The sequence below is a fragment of the Vicugna pacos genome, chromosome 6 (assembly GCF_048564905.1).
Source record: "Vicugna pacos chromosome 6, VicPac4, whole genome shotgun sequence".
NCBI classification, from domain to species: domain Eukaryota; kingdom Metazoa; phylum Chordata; class Mammalia; order Artiodactyla; family Camelidae; genus Vicugna; species Vicugna pacos.
Genome location: NC_132992.1, coordinates 1,839,548 through 1,865,448, shown reverse-complemented (window position 1 = coordinate 1,865,448; position 25,901 = coordinate 1,839,548). Strand labels below are relative to the sequence as shown.

Genomic DNA, 25,901 nt, shown 5'->3' with positions numbered 1-25,901 from the left:
GGACTAAATTAAGGAACCCTGACATTGATAGGCCCAGGCCTATGTTGTGGATAATGATCAGAGAAGTCGTCTGCATGCCTTCAAAGACAGGAGAGGGCTGAGACTCTGGGGGAACCTGGAGCCCATCACAGACGCACTCTCCAACCTCCAGGGCCGGAACAGGGCTTCTGGGGTCCAGGCCACCCTCCACCCCATCCTGGGCATGGTCCTGGGAAGACGATGTTGGTGATGTGGCAGCCTGAGTGCTGGCCATTGCCCTGACGCTGTGTCCTGTGCAGGCCCCACCCTCTGCAGGTCTGCCTTGCAGGGTCGTTCCTGCTGCAGGAGCAGAGACCACCCAGCAAGCGGCCTCCTCCCCAGCCGGCAGGAAGAGCAGGTGGGAGCAGGGCACCACAGGAACCTCACGCAGACACCAGCATCCCAGGGGCACCGGCGCGGACGGTGGTGAAGCAGATAACCCCTCAAGTGGGCGACCCAGAGTCCACAACTCAGAGACCAATGTGGACATCTCTCCTGGAACTGGGAGAGTGGGTGCCGAGTGAAGACATTCATGGTTGCAGAATTTTGGGTTTACAAGATGAAAATTTATAGGGACGGTGGTGATAGCTCCATGGCAAGGGAAACACACCCGATGCCTCGGAAACATGCCAGTAAAATGGTGACGATGGTAAATATCGTGTGGCTGTTTTTTTCTTTCACAAGAAATAAAATAAAAATTTTGAATAATGTCTGATTAATTGAGATTCCAATTCGACTCCCCTTTATCACAAATGTGCGAGGCCCAAGCACCATCCCCCAACTCGGGGGGCCATCATCGCGTCCTCACGTGGCACATGGGGGACTGTTCCGAGGGGGCTAGTCTGTGCTACCTGAGCTCTGTTCAGGGGACTCAGACAGCAGTGGCCCCCATGGAGTAGATATGATATATGATGTGACACGGTATTAGCATGATGCCAAGGGTTATTTGCCCCTCAGCAGAACACAGAGCAATACTTGTTCAAAGGTGCCTGTTCTCATATGAAAATGACAAGATTAAGAGAGAAAAGGGACCACAGTTTAGGGCAACGATCTCCTTCAGAGACTGGACATCTCGAAGGGGACGAGACACTGCAGGTAAGAGCATGTATGGGGTCTCCCCCTGCACATGAGCATGACCCATACAGTTGGGGTGAGACCAGACAGTCCCCAGACCCTGCACCTGGGGTCACACGTCCCCTTGTCAGGACACCATCACTGTGCTGGGTGGGCCCTCAATGTGGGAACAAGCCAGGTCCCTGGGGCCCCCATGGGGCTGTAGAAAGAAGTGTGAGGTCCTCTCCCCACACAAGCCCCTCCTGTTTGCAATCAGGTGCTGCATGATTTTCATTGTTTCTAAGGTTTCTGTGCTAAAGGTGAACACCTTACCTTGGTTCTGGCAGGCTAGACCCTTTCCTCGCCCTCTGAGGTGATGGGTAAAGCCACGGGACAGCAGGGCTGAGACGGGGGGCAGGTCCTCCGGCCAAGGAGGGTGGTCGGCCAGAAGGACAACACAGAGGCAACCTCACGCTGACCCCCAGCCTTACGCCCAGATCCGCATTCCCAGCAATCAATTCACTGGGAAACCTGCCTCGCCACTCGCCGTGCCTGGTGAATTGGAATAATTACCAGGCAGCACCTGAGGCGTCTCCACAAGCCCCAGGGGAGGTGAACCCAGCAAGGGTAAGGACTAAGGCCTCGGTCACAGCACTGACCCCTGACACGGACCCCCTGGGAGGGCCGCGAACCACATTCAGAGTAGAGCCCCGTTACCCAGACAAGCTCACCCCAGCTCCAGACCCAGGTGTCTAAGCTCTGACATCCAGACGCAGGCACAGAGGTTCCCAGGCCCAAGGCCGTGGTTAGGTCTAAACGCGCTCAGTGTAGACAGCACACGGTCAGGTCTGAATGGACCTGGTGTGAAAAAGATGGTAAGGCCTAAATTTCTCACTATAAATAGAACATGGTCAGATCACATGTTGCAACAGCACATGGTCAGGTCTAAATACCCCAAAACAGACAGTACACGGTCAGGTATGAATGTGCTGCGCAGAACGTGGGGAGGATTAAATCCACCATGTAGACAGAACTTAGTCAGGTTTACACTACCTTAGGGCTGCTCTCCCAGGGGGGCACAGATTACTCGTGGGTCCCTCATCTTTGGACAGGGGCTCACCCACACGTGGAAGCTAGGATGTACACTGCTTGGAGAATAATTCATCTCTGGGCTTCACACTTTCCCACATCAGGAAACGAAACAAAGTCTTTCTGTCATTAAACATTTCAATGTGCAAAACAAAAACTTTACCAATTTCTCTGACCACGTGGTCAGGACGACGGGTAAGCCAGGACACACAAGAGGTGGCCTGACTCCCTGGGCTCCCGGCAGGAGGTGGCTGCACTGGAGCCTGGGCAGGACAGTCCCGCAGGGTCCCCGTGGTGAGAGCCGGTCAGTCTACCCCATGGGCGATTCTGGGTGGAGCTGGATTGGGGCAGCCGACAGCGCCACACTCAGGAGCGGCTTGACACCAGCCTGCGCGGGAGGGCTGAGGGCTCCTACAGCACCCAACCAGGTGACTTCGTGCACTGGGGCTGACATCCAGAATATGCACTGTGCTGTCTTTGAGGAAAGAACACGGGGGGAGAGGTTGGGGCACAGAAGCTGTCCAAGTGGAGAACCCACCAGCTGGGCTCCTTGGTCACCCACCCATCTCCACAAAGTGACCCTCCTGCCCACTGTGGTCCCCCCCAACCCCTGTAAGGATGGTGCCTGCTCTTTCAAAAGCACAGGGTCTCACATAAAGGAGACCCCATGGGGGCTTTCAACTCCTCTCCCGATGTTGAGTTTGGGGAGAATGAGCCCCCTTGCCTGGGTGTCAGGACCCTCCAAATAAAGAGGGACTGGCCCCATCTGAGTTGGGCTGCACTAAAAGACCTAAACACAGGAACCAAGTTCAGGGCTTGGAGGCCAGACCAACAGGAGAGGCGCCCCCAGCCCTGGCCGGGTCTCCAACCCCAATGTTGTAGCTTGAAGGGGACTCAGGGCAGACGACTGAATGTAACGGGACCTAAGCTGGACCCTCAATGGGGCTTAAAGCAGGTGTGAAGGACATTATGGAACAGTTACAGCAACCAGAAGACAGACTCTGGGTTAAGACATCCTGCTCTACCCATTTAAATGCCCGACATCTGTGACCTTTACATGACTATGCAGGACCGTTCGAGCAGGTGTGTTCTGACGTATCTGATGTCCAATTCAGCCTGCAATCAACTTGCATGTGATTTTGGCAAACACATACAGGTGTGCACACACATGTGCACAGGCACACACTAATGTGCACATGCAAGGCACAAATATACACATACTAGCAATGTGAATGCACGTATATACATGCATTTCACATGTATGCACATTAACATTCTAATTTTTTTTTAAATTGAGGTATAGTCAGTTTACAATGTTGTGTCAGTTTCTGGTGGCCAGCACAATGCTTCAGTCATACATGAATAGACATATATTCATTTTCATATTCTTTTTCACTGTGAGATACAAGATACTGAATATATTTCCTTGTGCTATGCAGTATAAACCTGTTTATCTATTATATATACCAGTCGGTATCTACAAATCTCGAACTCCCAGTTTATCCCTTCCCACCCCACTCACCCCTGGCAACCACAAATCTGCATTCTATGTCTGAGTTTGTTTCTGTTTTATATATAAATTCATTCGTCTTTTTTTTTTAGATTCCACATACGAGTGATATCATATGGTATTTTTCTTCCTCTTTCTGGCTTACTTCACTTAGAATGACATTCTCCAAGGACATCCATGTTGCTGCAAATAGCATTATGTTGTCTTTTTATGGCTGAATAATATTCCATTGTATAAACATACACAACTTTTTTATCCAGTCATCTGTCTATGGGCATTTAGGTTGTTTCCATGTCTTGGCTATTGTAAATAGTGCTGCTATGAACATTGGGGTGCAGGTGTCTTTTTGAATTAGGGTTCCCTCTGGATATATGCCCAGGAGTGGGATTACTGGATCGTAGGTTAAGTCTATTTTCAGTCTTTTGAGAAGTCTCCATACTGTTTTCCACAGTAGCTACACCAAACTGCATTCCCACCAGCAGTGCAGGAGGGTTCCTTTTTCTCCATACCCTCTCCAGCATTTGTCATTTGTGGACTTTTAAATGATGGCCATTAATATGTTTGCATGCCAATGCACACATGCACCCGCACACCCATGCACACACACAGCACATGTATGCACACAGGCATGTGCACACATACAGCACACACAGGGGATAAAGTGTTAATTCCTGAACACAAGGGAAGATCATATGTATTCTTCCCTTTTTCTTAGCTTTAATGATTTTCGAATTAAAAGTTTAAGAAAAAAGTTAATGGTAAATGGCTTTTGATTCATAGGATTTTCTGAAGTTCCATAGACATTATAAAACATGAGAAATTAATGTAGATGCCACATGTGCCCATTGGCAGATTAACGGAGAAGCAAAACACGGCCCATCTGTTTCAGCCTAAAAAGGAAGGAAACTGACACAGGCTCCAGCGGGGGTGAAACTTGCGGACATTAGGATCAGTGACATATGCCAGACACAAAAGAACAAGCGGTGTCTGATTTCACTCATATGAGGCCCCTAGAGTAGTCAGATCCATAGACACAGAAAGTAGGATGGTGGGGACCAAGCCTGAGGGAGGAGGACCGGGAGTTAGTGTTCAGTGGGGACTGTCAGTTTCAAGAGCTCTGAGATGGATGGTGGTCATGGAAGCACAGCCGTGTGAATTACTTCAGGGCCCTGAAAAGTGCACCCGAAGTGGTTAAGATGGTAAATTTCAGCAGGGGCTCGCATTGGCTGGACCATGGCTTTAGTGGCGGAGGCTGTCCATGCCTGAGAGCCTTCTGCTCCTCCTCAGCCCCCCACCCAGCTCGGAATCCTGACCGTGGGCGGTAGAGGCGTTACCGAGTCCACACTCGTTCTGCTCGCCGCAAGACAGGCCAATGAATAGGGAGATGAGGGAATTTGGTGTGAATAACCACACAGATTTCTCCCTGAGAAGCAGCTGCTATGTCTACCACCATCAGGTTCTGTAAAACTACCTTCCGCATTAGGGACACCTCCGTGTTCAACAGTGTATATCTGTGTTGGCTGTCATTCAGGGCTTTCTGTGCGAAGTCAGCTAAGGCCTGTGTGTGCAAGGCCACGTTCTCCAATCCTATATTTGGGACAAAGAAGTTGAGTAGATAATCATACCACTTAAGGACAGATCTCCTCCACCTAGTATGGACATGAGGCAGGCTAGTGACCATTGCTTTTGGTAACGTCACATATCAGTGACCTTGTGCCCAGGAAAACCATGCACGTATCCATCCATCCTGGCGGCAGCCAGGACCAAAGCTTAGTCCTGCAGACCCAGAGAGCTCCATTCAGGGCTTGCCAGTAAATTATAACTGGCGAGTCCAATCAGTGGCAAATCAGTCACTGCTCTTCAGTATTAGGAGACGTCGGCACTGCTCAGTAAGGGTCTGGCCCATACATCAGGTGGAACTTGGCCAATGTTGGAAGGAGTGATTCATTTGTTCCCAATATATGGGGGATGAGCCATGTGGCCTGCTGTAGTCAGGAGTCAACCACAAGAGCCCATTTCCTGTCTGATTAAAGCCTTCTAGCATACGGTGTGGAGTCTGAACAAACCGATCTTATGCCTAGCCTGCACCGCCGAGAGCTGTGTGCGGAGGGGAGGGGACTGGCGGAGGGTGCGGCACCCAGGCCTCACCCACACCCCTGGCCCTGACTGGCCAGGCCAGCCCCCCGGCACCCCCTCCACTCCGAGGTGGCCGCGTGACTTGGCCATCTGGTCACAGGGTCTCTGTAAGCTTGTTTTCTTTTCTCGTTTGCTCATCTGTCAGGAAAAGAGGTTTGACATTGGCATTTCCGCCTCCAGTTCATTGAGATAAAAAAAAAAGAGGAAATACTCTGCGTGTGTTTCTAGAAGGGACGTGGCCTTCAGCCCCGAACCCGAGTGTTCATCCGCTGGGGACTTGCTCCAGATTTTCCTCTCCTTTCTCATCCTGTCCTGCTAATTGCTTGGAAGACAGACTGAAGCAGAGTGTAGACAGAGCGGGAAGAGGTTTGCATAGGGGCTGGACTGATTGCATGTCACAGAAAGAAGAGGCTACAACAGGGATGGTTCATTGCAAAGCCACGATCATGGGAGTGACCGTTTCCAAGACCTGATGGAGGCCAGAGCTCAGAGTGGCGCGGGTGGAGGTCCTTGCTGCAGGCAGTCATGACGGTGGCGGGCAGTGTGTGGGGAGCCCGACCCCAGAGCCATCCTCACCCAGCAGGTACACGTGCTGTCTCTGGATCAGCTCAGAGCCACCTGAAACTCCAGTGAGTACACAGAAGGCCCTAGAGTGGTCCCCAGACCAGGGATCAGGCCACTCCTCGCCCTCTGCTCGGGGAAACAAGAGATTCCACGGTCTGCCTGAGCACGGCCAGCACCCTGGCTCCAGGACTCGCAGGCCCAGGCCGATCAGCACGGCCAACCCGGGGTATTGGAGCAGAATGGGGACAAGCACTAGCAGCAGTCCCTCCGAACAGCAATCCCTTACTTCTCCTTGGGACCGTTACTGACTGGATAATCCGGGTGCAGCACGAATCAGAGCTGAAGCCAGGAGAGCTTAAGCCCTTGAGCAAAGAAGACGCAGGGCTGCACGCCTGCAGGTGTGAGGACTGTGGCAAGTGTGAGCAGTGCACCCACCCGAGGCCACTGCCATCAGACTGGATCTGCGACAAGTAGGGCCTTCACTTGGCCCGGAACGTGACTGACTAGGGGACGTACGTGTGTGTGTGAAAGGTCTCATCTCTTGTTCTAATGACGACGAGGACCACCACACTGACAACTCACGCTCCCGCAGCCAGTCTCACCGGACAGCCCGCCCCTCTTCCTGCCCTGTCCACGCTGTCACCTGTCAGCAAAGGTTGCCTCAAATCGTGCCAGGGGTGCTACAACCCAGGGAACAGACCTGGGTGACACTGTAAAAACTCGAACACAATGTGCTGCAAAGTTGCCACCGTGTTTTCCAGAGACAATGTGCTGTATCTCTGTATATGTACCACCACCTGCAACCGCGAAAACCAAGTTGTGCCACGCTACATGGCACAGTCACAAAACATCACACCGATACGTTGCACATTCCGAAGAGTGTGACCCAGTCAGCACATCTGCAGACTGTATCTTGCCCCACAGAAACCTTGACAGCAAGACCCTAACTTCCTTTTGGGCCCCACGCACACCACACAGTCGCAGTAAAAGTCAACCCTTAGTTTCTAGTTTTTCTAGTGCAAATAGTATCTGTTTGAAGATCTACCATGCTGTAAAAAGAGTATTTATTTTAAGAGGCTCTTTTAAGTTTGGCCTTGCTGGAACTTTTCATAAGGGATTTCAAACAGAACTGTTAAAAAGGCCTCCCAAGGCCAGGAAAGCCACACCACCTGATCTAGGTGGATTTTTCTTGTCTTGAGTTTCAGAATCTCTTGAGGTTCCTGCAACTGCCGCAAAGTAGCCTTCATTATTCACTTGGAGAGGCTGCTAGGAACCTAAGAGTTTCCAAATTCAGAGGTCTCAGATAGAAAGAAATGATAAGGGTTTCAATTCTGTTTATAAAGGTGTAATTTACCAAATTGCTGTAAGCCATAATTATCTAAAGGGGAAGGTTCCTTTATATTTGGAAAATAAAGATTAAAAGCCAGTAATATTTCAGACAAAACCAAGAATTCGTACTATATTCATTAGTATACTCCATCCCATGTAACTAAACCTTTTGTTAACAGTTTTATGAAATTAGAGATTCCATTAGACTTCTTTTAATTTCTTACCCAGCTCAGTGGTATGATTTGAAAATCAGAAACCTGTACTTGTCAAAAAGTCCTTTCCATTAACCTTTTGAAAAGGAGGCATTTTGCAAAGGCATCAGAGTAAAATCTTAACTGTCTATGAGAGACAAAGACTAAAGGCATGTTTAAAAACCGGATTGCAATGCAATTGACAAAGAAACTTGATCAATGATGTGACACACATTTTAAGACAATAACTAGAATTATGGCCGACAACATTTTATCAGGACATACCAGATTTTTAGGAATTCCATATAATTTCTAGGATTTCTATATTAACAACATTCACCCATACAATATAATCGAAGATGTCTTATCATCACTCATTCAACAATGCTTCCCACATAATTTAACAATGCAAATGAACCCAACACATCTAGGCTCTGTCTCTGGGATGCTCCAGGGGCCCTTTGAGGCATTTTAAAGTTAGCTGAAGGTCGAAAGAACTTTAATTAAAATTTAATTATCTGGGAAGTTTGTCAAAGAGTTTTAAAACACTTTGTTAGATAAGATCATAGGTCATTGCAAAACAATACTTATTCACTTAACCAGGGTGACAATAGAAGATTTCAAGGGCAGATAGGGAACAGATCTCCTCAAGACAAAGAAATTCACATAATCTGTTATCAAAAGTACTCAATGGTCTAAGAAAATTTTGTCTTCCTAACAGAGAGGGAAAAACCAAATGCTGTCTTGCATCTGTCTACTCTTAACCAAACCCACTTACCTAATTACATTTAATCCAGTCTTAGATTTTCTTAGGAAATCCTGACCATGTACAAAATTCTTTTCCCTGTGTTTTTTTTCCCCCAGAAACCTCCTGCAAATTTCTGTATCCATGTTGCTTTGTTCCTTATTTTTTCCATTCAGAAACAACCAGCTCTAGGACAAAACCATCTCCTTTTTTTTTTTCTTCCCTTTAACACAAAAACATTTCTGTACCTCATTCTTTTTTACTGAAAACATGCTTCCCGTTTTTCTTCCATACTGAAGGGCATACATTGGCCACACAGCAGTTAAGTTAAAATACCGTCTTTTCCCAAGTCATGGAGCTATAGCTAGAGTTGGACCAATCAACGAAAATTCTGCCCAAAGGGCTGTCTGATGGAATGGAAGTGGTGCTAAGCATTTTCATCTCTAAGTGCAAAACACAAACACAGACCTCGGCCAGCAGATGGCATCCTTAGAAACAAGAAAGACCAGAAACCAAAACTGAACTGCAGAAACACAGAGTGTCTTCCAAGTCCCGCTAGCCTGTAATCACTATCCAATTGGCACCTTCCAGGTAGGAAATTCCTGTTAAGGGGTTCCACCAGATTGGGAATTCCTACCCCAGGGATTTCCCCAGACATGGTCCAGGGGCCTCAGTGCGCACACCTGGGGGCTTACCCTCATTCTGGCCGAGGGGTCGTGACGTCTCTGAGGCTGCTTTTCTTCTCCAAGTAGCTTCCATGCAGCAGGGAGTCCAAGCCGGTGCAGGCGAGGGAATAAAGGGAGTGTCCCCAAAGCGGAAGTGGCTTCGGCAGCTGCTGGGACAGTCTCTCTTCCATTCCCTACTTTCGCCCAAGTCCCAACTGCCAGGGACAGAAAAGTATGTGACACTGATGAAAGAAATTGAAGAAGATGCAAGTAAGTGTGAATACATCTCAGGTTCATGGGTTAGAAGAATTATTAATGTTAAAAAGTATTTCTACTCGAGTGATAGACACATTCTTATGCAATCCCTGTCAAAATTCCAAGGGCATCATCCACTAAAACAGAAACACAATTATGCAATTGAAACTTGAGTTTTTAACAAATCAATAGAGTACATAAGTGTTTAAAAATAAATTAATTATATGTTCATCTTTGTAAGTTAAAAGAAGGAAAAATAAACCCAAGTGCATTAGAAGATTCAAATCACTTTAAACAAAGTAGATATTAACAAAGTTTAAAAAATTAGAGATTAAGAATGAAGTGAAGAAAGATTATTTTATTAATAATAATTTTAAAAAGCAAAGCTTTCAGGAAATAAAAGAACAAAACAGGACAATTCAGACTTTTCACTCTGGTTCAGCATGTAGAGTCTGGAAGTTGTCACTCTATCTACAACAAGTAAAAAAACTACACAAACCAAAAGCAGTGCCTCCTGTTACATGGACGCCTCAGAGAATTTAGGTCCAGGGCAATTTGCCAGCCCCCCAACAGAGAGACAGACAGACGGACACAAAGACTCTCATTTAACAGAGCAAAACTGCACAAGCAGAAACCTCCACGGACCCCAGGGAGGAACTTGAACCACAGCTGACAAACTGCTGGAGGCTTAGTGAACTAGTCTAAGAGGTAAGGGGACATGGTATTAGGAGGGGCCCCCCTTTTTTGTTCAGGATTCCTACCAGGTTCTCACACTGAAAACTGGGGAAAATGCGCTTCACTTCCAGCAGGGGAGAAAGAAACTATTTTGAAATAGGACCACACTTCATTCTTCTTAATGCCGCCTGTCCTCAAGAGAAATGATTTTACCAGGTGGTAAACAACTGAGGATTGAACAGAACATAACTGACCTGAAATACCAAAATCTAACACACTTTAGAGAAACCATATAAATGTAACAAATGTAAGAAAAGCGCCAGCTAGAGAGCTAACCTTTACTATCCCAAGTAATTCACACGGTAGAGAAACTATGTTTGCAACCAATGCGAAAAAGCTGTCACTGATTGTTTATCACTTTAACAAAAACACATTCTCAGTTTGGATTAAAGACAGGTGTGTGATCACTCTGGTTAAACCCTCATCCAAGCTCCAGACCCGGTGTATGCAAGAAAACTATAAGAGTAATCTCTAAAACACAAAAGAAAGAAAAGCATTCTTTATTTGGAGAAGAAAACTCTGCGACTGCACCAAATAATTCCTAACGGAGAATCAGTTCAGTCAATTACACGTTGAAATCCTAGTCCTCACACAGTGACACTTGGACATGTGAGGATTCTCACTGCAGGAAACATTGTCAATGTCATAAACGGAAGAGGGTCTTCAGTGATCATTCATTCTTCAGTCAATATTTATGATCTCACATTATGGACATGACAATATTTAAATCAATGTGGTGAGGCCATCAGCTGGAGTTTCTGTCAGAAAACTTACACTGAGAGAATACTCTACAAAGAATCCTTTAGCACACCACTGAGCATTGGACATTTGCCAATGCCCTATTACTTAAAATGGTAAGATGAAGAGGTAGGATTCTAAAGCATTCCTGTAAATGCCGAAGGCACAGTTTGAAAACAATAATCAACAAGATAAATCCACTGCAGTAGATTCATACTTGCTGACATACGAACAGTAAGAGTTGTTGCTGAACAATTTATTGTGCATTTGTCTTGACAAAATCATGGAATATTATGCTGAATAAAAACAGGCCATTTCTCCTTCAATAATGTATTACTGGTAATCATTTAGTCAAGTCCTATAGTTAAGGGAATAACAAACACTATCACAAAGGCATACATCAGTCAGGAGAGAACTTTGACTGAACCTGGAAACTGACAAAAATATCTTACATATTAAGTCTATATGCATAGACACATATATACATATATATTTAATGTATATTCATGAATATAAAAATAGAGAAAATTCTGATAAAAGAAAATTAAAATGCAGTTGAACTTTTGGAGGGAAGCTTACAGGCCTGTCCTCAGCAGTCCTCCCCCACTGGTTCCTCCACCTCCTCTGGAGCAATCGGTCTGAGACCACCCTTATCCCCCCCTGAGCACAGCCACCAGCCTGGGGCAGGCACTCCTATAGTGGCACTTCGGCTCCTGCCTCCAGGTAGCCTCGCTGCCGGGCAGCACACATACGCGCGCGGACACACACACATACACACACGCACGAAACTTGAAAAAAAGCTACCCCTACAAAATGCCCTGACTGCAAATTAAAAATACAAAAATATCCTTACATTCCAGAACCCGGGAGGGGGCGATGAAGGGCTTCGGTGGAAGAGCCTCTTGGGGAACCAGTTCCATCCAGCCCAACGTGGCTCCCCAGGCTTTGCCAACGGCGCTCAGAGGTCGACGCTGCTCCCTCCCCCGAAAAGCGCGGCGGCTCCGGGGACACTGACCAAGCGTGGGTGTTGGGGGGAGAGATGGGGGTGGGGCGCGGGGGCTTGGTCCAGGCCCTGAGGGGTGGGCGGGCTGAGGCCGAAGCCGCAGTGACCGCGGTACCAATGCGGGGTACGCGAGTCACCGAAGAGACTGGACGCAGAAACCAGTCAGAGAGAGGCTGATGGCATCGCGGCCCCCTTCCGCCCCCGCGCCCCACGCGGCACCGCCCTCCTCCACGCGCCTCTCAGTCCCCTTGGCGCCGCGCGGCCTGCCGGGCTCTCCATGGCCTCCCTGGCATCTGCGCCTCGCACCTTCCCTCCCGCCGCGCTGGAGACTGCACGGAAGGTAAGAAAAAGAAAAAATGAAGAACAAAAAAATTAGGTTTTTTTTCTTTTTCCCTTTAGCTTGCCGAGTGTGCTGACTTTCGGGTCTGTTTGCCCCCCAGCTCGCACTCACCTGCAGTCCCCTGGGACTGCGGGTTGAAAGCCTGTCCCCGCGGGGAAATCGTCCTCCGAATCCCTCCCTTTCTCTGTGTTTTATTTCGAGTCCGTGCGTCCCTTGGCGGTTCCTCCGATCTCTGGCCAGAGCACGCTGCCCAGAGCCAGCTTCGTCCGGCACCCGCTCCAGGGCATCTCGCTCCCCTGCCTGCCCTGCAAGGCGAAGTGGAGCGGGAAGGGGGTTTGTGAAGAGCCCTGCCAGCTTCCCGCTCCCACGGCTCCCTCTATGCTCCCTCCTGCTTCTCTCCTGCGTCTTTCCAGCTCTCCCCAGCCGCCGTTGGTGTGTGTCTGAGTATGTGCGTGTTTTTTTTTTTTTTGAATTGCTCTTTGCTTTTGCAACCCTGGAGCCAAAGCAGGGTGGCAGCGAAACCTAAAGGAGAGGGGCGTGGTGTTACAAAAAAGCAAGCCAGAGGCGCTTAGGTTTGCAGCATTGGAAAGCCCGGGGAGCACCCTTGCTCATTTGATGTCTGGGTTCCAGACAAAGGCCTTTCAGGTTTTAGAGCTAGCTTCTCCTTGTTCTCAAGGCCTCACACCTCCTCCAGGTTTAGGATCCAAGGAGTCCTAACAAAAAGTTCTCCCCTAGGCCGTCGCAAGGGACTGTCAGGGTGAAAGTTGGGGAAATTTCCAAGAAGCAGCAACCGTGCCTCCCACCCCAGTTTTGGTAGCTGGGCTGAGGTCCGATTTGGGCGCAAACATCTTCTAATCCTGGTGGGTTTAGGTGAAGGGGATTCCGGGGTGAAGTTGGAGATGGAAGGCTCCAGTTTGTGCATCTCCCCTTCAGTCTCTGCCTCCTGTCCCCTGCCAGCTCCGCAAGGTTCATTTTTAAACAGTAATAAGGAGCCCGTCCTGGGGGATGGAGACTGGCAGTAACATTGCACAGAACTCTGAGACGGGCAATGTGCCCTTCCCTAATTTACTTGTTGTTAAATGATGGTGGTGGTGGTGTAGTTGCTGCTGAGAGATGGGCAGGAAAAGAGGACATAGAATACTGCAGACTTGCGAAGGGATCCATTTGCAGGACCCCTTAGAACAGCAGGGTGTACACATATCAGATCATGTAACCACGGAGAATTAACCATGGGAGGTGTGTTTCAGCTCTTCCCTGAAAGCTCCCACTCCTTACTCTGGATGAAAAGGTCCTGGGAACAAGCTGGGAGAAAGGTCTGGTTGGCAGATGAAACTGCATAGCGGTGGGTCACTCTCCCCTCTTCCAGGAGGTGGGCTCTGAGGAGTGCGGTGTGGGTGGGATGTTTCCCTGAAGTCATCAGTCGGATGGTCACGTGCTCTGGAGCTCCCATCTTCCGGCCCAGAAGTGACGGGGCAATATGTAAAGGGGGGACTTGCAGCTAAAACACTGAGCAGGCGCTCTTGCTCCTTGTTGGAAGGACCTGGAAATCAAGTTGCATGGAACAGGGTCTCCCCCAGGTCACAAAGCTCAGTTCAGACTTCTGGGATGCTGAGACCCACTCCGAGCCACTGTCACCAAGGAGGGAAGGGCCTCAGGCAGGAGGAAGGAGCTGCTGGACTGCACGTGCCCCGCTTGTCAAGGATCAGCGCTGGTGACGTGTGGCATATGAGCTTAGCTTTGGGCGCATAAGAGGAGAGGTTCTCGGGAGAGGACTGGCTTTTTCCTCTGATTGAGGGCCTACTGTGTGCCAAGCACAGCAGTCCTCTGAGTCAGGGTTGGAAAGCCAGGCACAGAGAGGTCCGGGAAAGTTTCAAGGCCACACAGCAGTAGGGGCAGCACTAGGGTCTGGTGCAGACCTGACGCCAAGCCCACATTCTCTCTCCTTTCCCAGGACCATCATGATCCCACATGGCAGTGTCCCCAAGACAGGCCCGAGTATGGGACCTGGGACCTTCCCTCCCTAACATGCCAGGAGCCTTAAGAGGGAGGGCAGGGCACTTTCTGAGTCCATGATGCCCAGAGGCTGCTCTCAGCGAGGGGCCCAGCACACATTCTGGGCCAAATCCTAGCTCTGTTCTGAGTCACTCTGTCCTCCCTGCCTCAGTTCTTCTGTCCACACGGGGCTGGAATCAGCAGCCACTTCACAAGGTTCTGAGGAAGCAGCGCCCGCCGTGGGGTCAGCGGCACTGGTCTCCTCACCTCGTCCTCCCCTCTTTGCTGGACGAGAAGGAGTCCCAGCGGGGCCCAGGCTTGTCCCGATTCTAACGCCCACTCAGGGTCCAGCAGGGGGTGGTGCCCAGGCTGGACTCCGTCCTCTGCCCCTCCTGGGCACCCTCATTCCCCGCACCTCGGTTGCCTGGACACTCTGTGCCCCCCCCACCTGGCACCCCCCCCCCACCCCAGGTTATTCCAGCGCCCTCTGGCCCTTGGCCCCAGACCTTCTCCATGTTGAGTGGAAGTGAGGTGATGGACATGCTGGGCCTCCTGGATGGTCTGGGGGAGCCAGATATCCCTGTCCTGCCCACGGCCCCGAGAGCCCAGGGTGGGGAGAGGGTGTGTCCCCAATTCACGCTCTGATTTGCTCAGATTCTTGGCACCTACTTTGCTGGGTGGATTCGGGGGACAGAGGGATGGCGTGAACGCAGGAGAGCTGGGCACAGAGGGGACGTCAGCAGAGTGTGAGGAGGGGGCGAGCCCGGGCTGGGCTCATAACCCCGTCAGCCTTGGCTTTTTCATCTTTAATGTGGGACAGACTGCTGTGAGGTGAGCGGGAGCTTGGCCCACGGCCAGACACTGTCCTACGCGCCTTAGAAGGAGGAGCTCACTGACTCCTCAGGGAAATCGATGGGGCAGGGACCGGGGTTATCACCCCTTTCTACAGGCGAGGAAACTGAGGCACGGAGAGGTGAGGTGATTGCTTCAGATCACAGAGCCCAGGCTGTGTGGCTCCAGGGACTGGGCTCATGGTCAGTGCCTACTCTGGGTGTCCCCTCCCTCCCTTCACCTTCCACTGGGACCCACGGCTGCAGCCTCATCTCAGCGTGATTGTTCGTGGGGAGCAGGGTGGGGGCGCTGGGGGCCCATTTTCTCTGAGCACTGCTTTCCCAGGAGGCTGAAGGTGTTGTCTGTATTCACTGCTGGACACCCGGGCCCAGGCCAGCCATGCTGCAAGGCCTGACTCAGTGTTTGTTGAGCGAATAGCTGAACATCTGCAGCATGGTGCCCCCCGTTTCCTAGTCTCCACAGCACGCCTGGCTGCATGGCTGACACTTCCTGTCATCAGGCTTCTGCCAGGGACAGTCAAGGGGACCAGAGCTGCTCAGCCAGGGACAGGGAGCCTCATGGGCCCTGTGGCTGCCCCACGCCTCTCTTGGGCTGTCCCAGGCCAGTCCACAGAGAGGCCCGGCCAGGTTCCAGGAACAGCAGTGAGGTCCCCATCTCAAAGGTGTGGAGTAGGTGTTGAGGGGTGTTTCCTGGGGGTGACTCTGCTTCTGAAGGGGCCAGGCTGCTTTAACGTCCATGCCAGGCCCCCACCCCTGCTGGCTGCATGGAGCGGTCATAAAGGACACAGGCCATGGGGCTAAGGTTATAACAGGTCCCTGCTCCCTCTCTGTGCCTCAGTGTCCTCTTCTGTAACAGAACCAGTAACAGGGCCACGGGAGGGCCAACTGAGACCCTACCCTGTGGCCTTGGGTGGCCACTGCCCTCTCTGTGCTTAGTATCCTTGTCTGTAATAGAGAACTAGTAACATTTTTCCTATTGACTTTTGGTCTCATTTTTCTGAGTCCCTTTCCATACTGGGCCCAGGGCGCTCACAGAGCTCACAGGCTGGAGAGGTAATCAGAGTGTGGTCACAGCCCTAGGGGTCCCAGGGAGGCCAGAGGGGATCACCAGCTGGGAGGCGTCGGAGGGGTGGGGAGAGCCGAGCCTTGGGGCTGAAGGATCCTGCTGGTGGTGGCCTCTCTCACAAGGGGACTTCACAGGGAAGAGTCAGTTGTGGGGTAAGGGCTGAGCTCAGTTTGGGGCATGCTGACCTGGAAAAGCTTAGCATAGGTATGTCCGGAGGAGCTGGATGTAGGGGACGAAGGTGCCACCAGGGTCAGGGTTAGAGCTTGAGTCCCAGATGAGGTGGGGCGGGGCTGCAGCAGAAGGGGCTTGAGGACGTCCAGATGTTCACTCATTGGGTCCTCAGGGTAGGGACCGTCACATCCATTTCACAGCCACCTGGTGCCTAACAGCTGGGTCCAGGGAGGTCACTCAGGAAGCACGTGCTAACTTGATGCAAATTCTTCCATTTCCACTTTAAATCCCTGGGACAGAATTGGCTAAATTCAAAGCTTGGTGACTCGGGTTAGTTAGCTAGAAAGTTGAACCCAAGATTTACAAATAAAAGCAGCATACAGACTGAAGGCAAGACTAAGAACCCACAGGATCACTAAGACTGTCCATGCGCAGACCACTGTGGCCTCAGGGCCTTTGCGCTGGCCATTCTCTCAGCTGGGAACTTTCTCCCTCTGCATTGCTTGCTCCTTAAACATCTCCAGTATTCTGCCCAAATGGCCTCCATGACTTTATTTTTCTCCATGGAACATATCACCGTCTGATTTTTGTGTACATTTTACTTATTTTTCTCTGTGTCCCCCACTAGGCAGTCTGCTGCATGAGAATGGAGACCCGCCTGCTTCACTCCCTGCAGTGCCCAGTGTCTGGATCCCACCCAGCACACAGTAGGGCCTCAGTGAATGTGTGCTGAGTGTGTAAACGCCGTAGGCCACTGACAAGCATCTTCCCTGAAGTGATGGTAAGAGTCGTTAAATCACTACTTACTGAGTCCTACTGTGTGTTGGGCACTGACCTGGGCGGGAGGCACGCAGTGAGTGAGACACACAGTGAGCACACAGAGCGTGTTAGGAGGGACACGTGCTCTGGAGAACACGCAGGGCTCGGGGAAGTCAGGAGTGGAGGGTGGAGGAGAAGAGGGCCCGGGTTGGGGGGAGACAGTGGTGGCAGAGGAGACAGAGAGGTGGCGCCCAGGCCGTGCAGGGCCTGGTGGCCCCTATGAAGGCTTTTCCTCTGGGCAGGGGTGACCATGGCTGGGAGCGGAGCAGAGGGTCGGGTCCTGAATGCTGTGCAGGAAATGAGATGGGTAACTGCTGGGGAGACGTGTGTGCAGGAGGCTGTCCCTGTAGACTGCAGGCAGGGAAGGCTCCCCTGAGGAGGTGACATCTGAGCTGAGCCCTTGTATGGACTCTGTTTCTACCTTCTGTAGACTTGATGCCTTCATCCGCCCTGCAGGCCTATGCGGGACACGCCCTGTTCTCAGTCACCTGGACTTGGCCTCCTGCCCCCTTTGTGGGCCCTCCCGCCCCAGGAGTCCTCCTTCTGGGTCTAACCCCCCACCTCCTCCACTGGACTCGGACTCAGGCTGAGCCGCTGTCCGCCTGCCTGACTGACCCAGAGTCAGGTCCAGACCCTCGGGGCCACCCCGCCACCCCAGAGCCCATGAAGTTACTCAACCGGCCGGTCCTCAGCCTGCTCACCTGCCTTGCCCTTCCGTCCTGCAGAAACAGCCCTGGCCACGGCGCCCTGCTCCTCCGCTCCTGACCCCCGTGGTGTGGCCCCGCGTGGTGTGGCCCCGCGTGGTGTGGCCCCCCCCGTGGTGTGGCCCCGCGTGGTGTGGCCCCGCGTGGGGTGCCATCCTGTCTCCAGTCCGGTGAGTAGAAGCTGCCTTTTCAATGGCAGTTGTCCCTGATCTTTTGGCCTTCCTGAACCTCAGGTTTCCTGCTAATATAATCTATTTCACACCAGGCTGCGAGACACTTTGCAGACAGTCAGAGTAGACAAATGAAGAACAAGTGTCCCGTGTACCTTTTTCAGCATCGTCAACGAGTTTAATATTTTAATGTAGATTAGAATTCCTTTTCCCCATAAAGTCACAAGCTCCTTGAGGGTGGAGGAGATACAAAAATTACGTGGACAGGACCAGACTCCTGCGACCCATAATATCTGTCTCCCCAGACTGAGGGCTCAGGCCCAGGCTTGACCAAGTCCTGCCTTCACACTGTGAGTGGAGTTTCACTGGTTTTCAAATTAAGCTTTTACACTTGAGCTTAGCAGGACAGTTGTCGGTTCCACACGCATCTTTCCAGTAATAGCCAAGTGACTCCGCATGTGAGATGCCTTGTTCCCTGAGTTACTTGATGAGAATCTGCAGGTGTCAGGAGGGAAGGAGTCAGGGCAGCGTATTTCCAGACAAGCTGCGTCTTTGGGGGAGAGTAGGGGTGGCGCCCTGGAAGATGTCACCTCCTGACTCGTTTAGTTGGGACCATCCGTCTTCACACGTTGGATTTCCAGAGAAGTGTCCGAAGGGCAGAGTGGGCTGGAGCTGGTCTTGGCTGTCACCCACGGAAGGGAGGGCTGGAAACGTCAGAAAACTGTGGTCCTGGGAGCAGCCTGACCCGGGTGGGGGGGGCGGCTCACCAGACGTGTCCCCTTTAAGACTGCTGTCCTGCTGAGGGTCAGGCTCAGCTGCTGTAACAGGGAAATGGGGAGAGGTGGTCCCGGGGTAAAAGTGACGGTTTTGGAGGCTGAGAGTGTCTGTGGACGCAGGTGCAGCAGGACGACCATGGTTAATGGCACTGCATCGTGTTGGGGACATGGGCCAGGAGAGTAGCCTGGAGGTGCTCCCACCACACAAAGGGAGAAACACGCGAGGAGTGGGGCGTGCTGATTAGCTTGCCCGTAGTGATCGTTTCACTGTGTGCACACACACCACATGTCACATTGTACACCTTAAATTCATACAATTTTTTATTACAAAAAAAGACGAGCTCTGGGAAGTGAGTGGCCAGCAGCTATACCTGGACTCTGACTTCCACAGGGACAGAAATGACAGTCCTGCCAGGGTCAGACCCAACCTGCAAAGGACCGGACGGCAGCTTTTGCTTTCTTGCTCTGGGAAACCAGCTCCTAGGATGTGTCCCAGCCACCAGCCCAGCCGAGCTCCAGGTGACAGCCCCTGTGAGCCAGGCCTCGGCCGAGGTCACGGGCAGCGGAGAGGAGCCATCCCCGTGGGCCTGCCCACGTCGTGCAGTCCTGCAGGAACAAATGAGGACTGCTTTAAGCCACTGTGTTTAGGGGTGGTTGGCTTCATGACAGCAGGTACCCAAATGCCGCCTCGCTCTCACGCCCGCCTGCCCCAGGTCCTCAGACTCCTCTCGCCTTTGCAGACTGGATGTTTGTATCCCCCATATTCATAGGTTGAGGGCCCCCCATGTGCCCATGTTTGGAGGTGCAGAGGTTGAGTGAGGTCCTGAGGGTGGCCCTACCTGGTTGGTCTGGTGTCCTTACATGAGAGAGAGTCCCCAGAGCTGGCTCCCCGCCGCATGTGGACACAGCAAGGGGGCGGCCAGCTGGTGGCCGGGAGGAGAGTCATCACCAAAAAGTGACCTCGCCGGACTTCACCTGGGCCTCCCACCTCCTGATCTGTAGGTGTTACAGAGTCCAAACTCGTTCTGCTTGCGGCACGACAGGCCAATAAATCAGGAGACGAGGTGTTGGGGCAAGGAATAGCGACTTTATTTGGAAAGCCAGCTGACCAAGATGGCCGATGAATGTCTTGGAGAACCATCTTACTAGAGTTAGAATTCAGGCTTATTGTGTACTGAAAAGGGGAGGGGGTGTAGTGGGTTGTTGCAAACTTCTTGCTGTAGGAATTCTTTGTTCTTGGAATCCTGTGTTCTTGTAGCTGTCCACGTGGGGCAGCTCATGGTGCCCCTGTAAACCTCCAACAAAACAAATGTGATTTTCTGTTCTGCAACGTGTTATCTTTATAGGAGTCCGAAAGTGTCAGTATCCTTAAAGGTCAGAGCCTGGAAAATAGGCTCTTCTGTGTATTTCAGGCTAAAGGCAACATTGTTTTGCAAAAGGCACAGAGCTAGCAAGACTAAGCCTAGAAAACAGGGCACAGCGTTAAAGCCAAAGAAACAGATCTGGTATGGAGTCAGATTTGTTCTTTTCTGTTACAATTACAAAAGGAATGCATGCTCCTTGGAGCAAATCTAGTAGAACAGAGGTGCACAAGGAGCAAGTTCACAGTCTCCCCCACCCCCCCGGCCTGTTCTTTCTCCCTGTCCATCCCAGCTCCACGTCCACTGTCCTAGCACAACCAGGGTGAGCAGTTTCATGTGTGCAGTCTGTCTTTTTGCCAACACACACAAGCATATATACAAAGGCTCGTTTAGAATTAGCCTTCTCACTTTGTAGGTAAGGAAAATGCAGTTCAGAGAAGTTAAGCAACTTGCTCAAGGTCACACAGCAGGCAGGTGGAGGAGCTGGCAGTTACCTGACTCCCAAGTTTAATGGCAAAGCCTGTGACCTTACCCTCAGCCTCTGCTGTTCCTATCATATCAGCTTTGAACAAAAGGAGTAATAATATTTCTAACAGAAGGAAATAGCAGTGCACACTCACTGAGTACTGATCAGTGGCATTTCAGATGCAATACACATATCTATCTAGACTTCCCCCAAACCTTGTGGGTTTCTCCTATAATTTTTACAGCCTCTCCCCCATTTCACAGATGAGAGAACTGAGGCTTCACAAGGGGAAGCCATTGGCCCAGGTCACACATCTAAAAAGCAGTGATGGGCCAGGATTCAGACTCAAGCCCTTTGACTGTAAAGTCAGCCCAGGAAGGCGGTTGGGTAGGAAGGAGCAGGATTTGGTCGTGAGTTAATGGGCAGAATGGCCACCATCCCCATCCTGAACTTAACATGGACTTTTCACAGTGCCTTCCTCTGGCCACCTCAGGACCTTTGCACAACTCTCACCCCTCAAGTGGCCTACATAATGCCTGCTCCTCCTTCAGTGCTTAGAATACTTGGCCCCTGGATGAGACCCTGGAGGCCCCAGGTAAATTCCCATACGCCCCACTGAATTCCTGAAGCCCAGCAGGGCATCCATGCACAGCCAACACGGGATAAACACGTATTCAGGGAAGAGTGTTCAGTGAATAACGTGTTCCTTTAGTGGGAAGGCTGAGCAAGGCTAAGGGGTACCGGATGTGAAGGACACCAGGGAGGCACTGGGGCCGAGTGGGGAGTGTGGTGGGGCAGCAGGCAGGGCCCACCAGGATGAAGGTCAGTGGAAGGCAACAGGGAACCAGGAAGGACAAAGCATTGTCCTCTGATTTCAGATGAGGAACCCCAGACTCCAAACACCAGACACCTCAAAACCAAAGCCCACATCTCCGTGGATGCTGCTATTTTAGTCTTTTGGGATCTATAAATCTAAAAGTAATTTTTCCTTCCCCCGATTTGCAGAAAATTTAGCCATAATTTCTTCAAATAAGCTTTCTTCTCCCTTCTCTTCTTCTTCTGAAATTCCCATTACCTATTGTTTTTCTTGACTGTATCCTATAGTCCCTGTAGGCTGACTTCACTCTTTTTCATTTCTTCTTACTTTCGCTCCTCTGGGTCGAGCATTTCAAATTACCCGTCTTCAAGTCTCCTGATTCTTCTGCTTGGTCAAGTCTGCTGTTGAAGCTCTCTATTGAATTTTTTGGTGCAGTCATTGTATTCTTTGCTCTGGAAGTTATGTTTTGGTTATTTTGATTGATTTCTGTCTCTTTGTTGAACTTCGCATCATGATCACGTATTATGTTTATGATTTTGTCTAGTTGTTTGTCTGCATTCTTTTATAACTCAACGAGCATCTTTAAGGTGATTGTTTTGAAATCTTTGTCAGGCAATTAATAGATCTGCATTTCTTTGGGGTCAGATACTGGAACTTTGTTTTGTTTCTTTAGTGATGTCATGTTTCCCCGATCCTGTGTGATCCTTTTAGCCTGTGTTGATGCTTGCACACTTGAAGTAATCACTCCTTCCAGTCTTTATGTACTGCCTTTGGAAGGGGAAGACCTTCACCAGACACCTCAGCTAGAAATTCTGGGGATCAGTCAAACTTTTTCTATAGATACGCCCACTCTGCTCCTCTCACTCCCTCCTTGGGGAGCTTGTCTACAGAGCTATGTCGAATGCCAAGAGTCACCTGCCCCTTTCCATAGGGCAGTGCACTGAGATGCCGAGACAATGGGTTCAACCCCACTTGTGTCCCTCCCTTCTGAAGGGGCAGCCTCAGGGTTGTGCACCTTTTCCCAATCTTGCAGAGTCAAGTTGCTGGCTGAGATCTTCACTGGCTGCTGAGGCCTGTGTGTCATCTCTGGGAGCAGGGGTGTAATGGTCCGTGGGAAACTGTGGCCCTGGGGTTGTGTATGCTGGTTGCTATTGGCCTCCACTCGTTTCTTTGTTCTTAGCTACCTCCCAGATGATCAAATTGCAAAACAAATGAGAATCGCAGCTGGCTTAAAAACACTTCCTTAATAAGACAGAAATCAGATTCCGAGCAAAAATTAAAGTCCATTTACACCATTAGCCCTCCCACTCATATGTAGACTGTCCTCGTGTAATCTTCCAGATGGCCCCCTAGAGAAAGCCCTCAGCAAGAGCACGGATGGCCACATCCTTTGCCAGGACCTCATGCTCATTTTCAGAACTTGGCCCAGTTGGTGCTGATCCCCAGGGCCTGAGACAAGGTATCTGTGAGGCCTTCTCTGCTAAGAGCAACCAGGCTGACAGGGAACTGTGTGCTGTGAAGCAGAGAGCGAGCACGCAGACCCTTTGTGGAAGGATCTGTGGGAACATCCCAAAGGCACACACAGGTCTAAACATGGACACTGGAATCTTTTGATCGGCATCTTCATTGGAAATCTGCTCCTTGATAGAAAGAAGCAAGTTCAAGATGGTGAAGTTGGATGGGCAGGTCGGCCTCTTGAAGTTGTCGTTGAGGCGGCTATGCAGTTCTCTATAAAGAATTCAAAACTGCCATTATCTCCATGAAACAGAAGGAGGCCATAAACATTAACATTCAGGGAGCACAAATGTAATCCTGAAAATTTAAAATACGATGCCAAAATGTGAGAAACCCAACAGGAGGACTGAAAGATAAAGGTATCTTGCAGAAAGTGGCAGCCTTTTAAAAGAGAGAAAGCAGAACTGCCCTATTTCTGCTGCTGAATGGGGGGGTCCAGGGGGACTGTCGCACACGGGTGCTAAGCCGTGTGCTCCTGGCTGGTGGACCTGGGCAGGCTCCGAGGGCAGTGGTCCTGGCTGGGAGAGGCTGGAAAACCGCCGTGCAGCCAGGGCAGGTGCGAGCCCCGAGATCTCCTGGGGCGACCTGCAGGACTGCATGGCTGCTCCGCCATCCCCTGTTCAGTCTCCTCTCTGTGACACTCGCGGAGATCGATACCTGCAGGATATTAGAAAAGCCATCAAATTGCCCTTACCTGCTACCAGGTGACACCCAATATTGATTTAGCGTATGAAAGTGAGTCACAGGTTTGCTAAAGCCTGGAAAAGATCAGATGTCATGCGCCTCATGATCCCATCTCCTCAGCTCTCAGCTGATGCTGGAGGAGGTAACTGGAAAATAATAGACCGAAGCAGCTTTCTGGGTGTGCTCGCAAGGGGAACAGAATCCAAGAGAATCATCTCATTGGGAGAGAAGGGGTTTCTAGGATCACGTGTTTCTTATTTAGAGCAGTGTTCTCTTTTATGGACAGCATCCTCTAGACTTGACCATTGTAGAACGATATTTTTAACACGGCCATGGTTCTCAAAGTCTGGTCCCCGAACAGCAGTTATCTGCATCACTTGGAAACTTGTTCAAATGCACATTCTCGGGCCCCATCCCAGACCTAGTGGATCGGAGCCTGTGGCAGTGGGGCCCAGCCCTCTGCGCTGTAACAAGCCCAAGAAAAGGAAGATGCAGCTGCAGTTTGAGAATAACGCTACCAAAAAAAGACATTGAGAGAGGCTGCTCTCCCCGTTTCCCTGAAATGAAAAGCAGGGCCCAGAGCAAGGGAGGGTCGTGGCACAGCCCACTGGGAGCCCAGCTTCCGGACCTGAGACTGGTCCATTCGGCCCCACCCTCTGCTGCTCCCTCTGGGTAGCTGATGAGGTGGACGGAGCTGAGTGGGTCCTCCAGATGGCAGAGGGGCAGCACAGACGCAGCGCTGAAGCTCAGAGCGTAAGAGTGGCTCCGCAGCCGGTCGCTGGGAGGCCCTCCTGCGAGCCGTGGGAGGGCCGCAGGGAGCGGGAGGCGCTCTTCTCAGCTGAGGGTGACCCCTGCCCAGAGAGTGAGTGGGCAGAGGGCATTTAAAGTCCCACCAACGCAGTTGTTGCTGCACTGAATCCCAAACAAACCCATAGATGCATTTGTTACGTGGAAGCACATCCATCATTCTCCATCCAGAGCTGGAGAGAGGGATCGCTCATCTGACCATGCCTCTCACCTGCTGAGAATCTCTCCCCAGCCTCCCACTGCGTCAGGAGGAAATCTACCTCCCTCGCTGGCATATTCAACCCTGGGTACCTGAACCCTGGCCCTCTCCAGTTTCCCCTCCTGCCACTTTCCTGCCAAGGGCCCCGCCTGGCAGAGGAGAGTCTTTGTGGTACCAGGGATGCTGGTCTCTCACACCCTTGTCACTTAATTTCTGCTTCTTTCAATATTGAGGTTGAGGTCCATCCATCCAAAGAGTCAAAACCCCTTGCCCCCATCAGCACCATCACAGCACCTGCACACATGTCTAGCACAGCCCTGATTACGGTCTTGAAATGTATTTGTCTCTGAGTGCAGAATAAACTCCCTGGCAATGCTGTCTTGGAAACCATTAGCATATGTGTGTGTCCACACTGTGCATACACCACATTTTTTTTTCACCATTCATTTTACTTTATTTTAAAAATTGAGTTATAATTACCATCCAGTATTGTATTAGTTTTGGATATACAACATAATGATTTCGTATTTTAATACATTGTGATTTGATCACCATAGTAACCATCTGTCTCCATTACAATGCACAATTTTTCAGTTATGCATGAATATACATATATTCATTTTCATACTTTTTCCCTGTGAGCTACTACAAGATCTTGAATATATTTCCCTGTGCTGTACAGTATTAACTTGTTCATCTGTTCTGTATATACCCACACATCCCATATTTTTATTTTTAATCACTCGGGTTATCGCCCGACTTATTCCTGGAGTGCCACCGCAGGTAGGAAAGAGGAAAGGCATGGAAGTTCAGTTCCTAGAGCTTCCTGCCTTTTATCCTCATTATGCATTATTCATTCAGGCTGGAAGATCCCGTGACAGGTCATCTCATCCAGCCCCCGCCTCTGTGCAAGACCAAAGGAGGCCCTGGGGCTCCTTCTCACAACAGTTCCTAGTACAGCTAAGGCAGGGAGGAGATGCAGGTGAGAGGCTGGTGGGCGGTGCCCACCCTGCAGAAGACCGTTCTCTTGGCATCCCACGGTCAGGGGACAGGGCAGGAAGCCCTCTGGGCTGGTGAGACCCAGCCTAGAGCATTTACCCAGAGACACCATTTTACATGTCATGTGCCGCTT

At 50.7% G+C, this 25,901-nt stretch overlaps 1 protein-coding gene and 1 pseudogene across 1 annotated transcript in view; one reads left to right on the top strand and one right to left on the bottom strand.

The window, feature by feature from the left end:
• CLN6 (CLN6 transmembrane ER protein) overlaps positions 1-12,004 on the bottom strand; it is a 41,691-nt gene extending 29,687 nt beyond the window's left edge. Inside the window, exons 1-2 of the mRNA XM_072962188.1 lie at positions 11,882-12,004; positions 9,331-9,542 (exon numbers count right to left, since the gene is read on the bottom strand). The gene's annotated coding sequence lies outside the window, so the exon portion shown is untranslated. The remainder of the gene's footprint in view (positions 1-9,330; positions 9,543-11,881) is intronic.
• On the top strand, positions 1,024-7,255 carry LOC140696733 (protein sprouty homolog 2-like; annotated as a pseudogene).
• Positions 12,005-25,901: the final 13,897 nt, after the last annotated feature.